This window comes from Durio zibethinus, unplaced genomic scaffold (assembly GCF_047325235.1).
Source record: "Durio zibethinus cultivar Kanyao isolate XHJ-2024 unplaced genomic scaffold, ASM4732523v1 HiC_scaffold_3, whole genome shotgun sequence".
Taxonomy (NCBI): Eukaryota; Viridiplantae; Streptophyta; class Magnoliopsida; order Malvales; family Malvaceae; genus Durio; species Durio zibethinus.
Genome location: NW_028323044.1, coordinates 4835737 through 4838236, shown reverse-complemented (window position 1 = coordinate 4838236; position 2500 = coordinate 4835737). Strand labels below are relative to the sequence as shown.

At 64.9% G+C, this 2500-nt stretch overlaps 1 long non-coding RNA gene across 1 annotated transcript in view; it reads right to left on the bottom strand.

The window, feature by feature from the left end:
• The window catches only part of LOC149504361 (uncharacterized), a 13438-nt gene that overhangs the window by 877 nt on the left and 10061 nt on the right, over positions 1-2500 (bottom strand). The gene's annotated exons all lie outside the window — the stretch shown is intronic.

Genomic DNA, 2500 nt, shown 5'->3' with positions numbered 1-2500 from the left:
CAGGGCCCAGCGTGTGCCGATGGTGCTCGAGGCAACCGCCCGCACCAAGGGCCGGCTTGTGCCGATGGTGTTCGAGGCAACCGCCCCTACCAGGGCCCAGCGTGTGCCGATGGTGGTCGAGGCAACCGCCAGCACCAGGGCCCAGCGTGTGCCGATGGTGGTCGAGGCAACCGCCCGCACCAAGGCCGAGCGTGTGCCGATGGTGGTCGAGGCAAGCGCCCGTACCAGGGCCCAGCGTGTGCCGATGGTGGTCGAGGCAAGCGCCCTCACCAAGGCCGAGCGTGTGCCGATGGTGGTCGAGGCAACCGCCCGCACCAGGGCCCAGCGTGTGCCGATGGTGGTCGAGGCAAGCGCCCGCACCAAGGCCGAGCGTGTGCCAATGGTGGTCGAGGCAAGCGCCCGCACCAGGGCCCAGCGTGTGCCGATGGTGGTCGAGGCAAGCGCCCTCACCAAGGCCGAGCGTGTGCCGATGGTGGTCGAGGCAACCGGCCGCACCAAGGGCCGGCGTGTGCCGATGGTGTTCGAGGCAACCGCCCGCACCAGGGCCCAGCGTGTGCCGATGGTGGTCGAGCCAGGAGCCCGCACCAAGGGCCGGCTTGTGCCGATGGTGTTCGGGGCAACCGCCCGCACCAGGGCCCTGCGTGTGCCGATGGTGCTGGGGGCAACCGCCCGCACCAGGGCCCAGCGTGTGCCGATGGTGCTGGGGGCAAGCGCCCGCACCAGGGCCCAGCGTGTGCCGATGGTGCTGGGGGTAACCGCCCGGACCAGGGCCCAACGTGTGCCGATGGTGGTCGAGGGAACCGCCCGCACCAGGGCCCAGCGTGTGCCGATGGTGCTGGGGGCAAGCGCCCGCCCCAGGGCCCAGCGTGTGCCGATGGTTATCGGGGCAACCGGCCGCACCAGGGCCCAGGGTCTGCCGATGGTGCTCGAGGCAACCGCCCGCACCAAGGCTCAGCATGTGCCGATTGTGATCGAGGCAACAACCCACACCAAGGCCCAGCTTGTGCCGATGGCGGTCGAGGCAAGTGCCCGTACCGAAGGGCAGCCTATGCCGATGATGGTCGATGCATGTGCCATCACCATGCGCCATCATGTGCCATTGATGGTCGAGGCCTTGGCCGAAGTTCGATTTTGAGCCACGGTGCCCATGCTTGGCTCCAGCATGTGCTGGTGCCGCATTTTTTTCACTCGGGACAGCATCGCCGGAGCATCGCCGGAGCATCGCCGGAGTACCGCCGGAGAACCTGACCGGCGGCATTGGGGTTCCGGCGATTGGGAGGGGGGCCGGGGGGGTGTGCGCACATGATGTGCGATGGGTGCTGGTACTTGGCCTTGTGTTGGCCCCCTATCCCTCATCAAACCTCTGAGAATTCACACCCCCTTAAAGAGCATTTGAGATTTTACAGGTTTGCTACCAGTAGCCGTTAAAGTGTCTGAAATGGGGACACTTTTTTCAAACGGTCACAAAATCTTCTCTACTTCGAGTTTTTAGCTGAATTTTTTTGTGCATGCCAACAAAAATAGAAGGATCATGCCTACAAAATTTGGGGCCAAAAATCCTTATAAAAAAATTTTAAAAAATCCCGAACCGCAAAAAGTTTCGAAAATCATGAAAAATAGAAAACGAGTCATCTTCCAACGAAACTTCACGTGAAGGCTTAGGGGACCATTGTATGAATTTACAAGCCATAAAAATGGCATTGGCACGGCAGAAATTTGAAGATGTGCCTAAACCCACCAGGGCCCAGCGTGTGCCGATGGTGCTCGAGGCAACCGCCCGCACCAGGGCCCAGCGTGTGCCGAAGGTGCTCGAGGCAAGCGCCCGCACCAGGGCCCAGCGTGTGCCGACGGTGGTCGAGGCAACCGCCCGCACCAGGGCCGATAGTGTGCCGATGGTGCTCGAGGCAACCTGTCGCACCAGGGCCCAGCGTGTGCCGATGGTGATCGAGGCAACCTGCCGCACCAGGGCCCAGCGTGTGCCGATGCTGGTCGAGGCAAGCGCCCGCACCAGCGCCCAGCGTGTGCCGATGGTGCTCGAGGCAACCGACCGCACCAGGGCCCAGCGTGTGCCGATGGTGCTCGAGGCAACCTGCCGCACCAGGGCCCAGCGTGTGCCGATGGCGCTCGAGGCAAGCTCCCGCACCAGGGCCCAGCGTGTGCCGATGGTGCTCGAGGCAACCTGCCGCACCAGGGCCCAGCGTGTGCCGATGGTGCTCGAGGCAACCTGCCGCACCAGGGCCCAGCGTGTGCCGATGGTGCTCGAGGCAAGCGCCCGCACCAGGGACCAGCGTGTGCCGATGGTGGTCGAGGCAACCGCCCGCACCAGGGCCCAGCGTGTGCCGATGGTGGTCGAGGCAACCTGCCGCACCAGGGCCCAGCGTGTGCCGATGGTGCTCGAGGCAACCGACCGCACCAGGGCCGAGCGTGTGCCGATGGTGGTCGAGGCAAGCGCCCGCACCAGGGCCCAGCGTGTGCCGATGGTGGTCGAGGCTGCCGATGA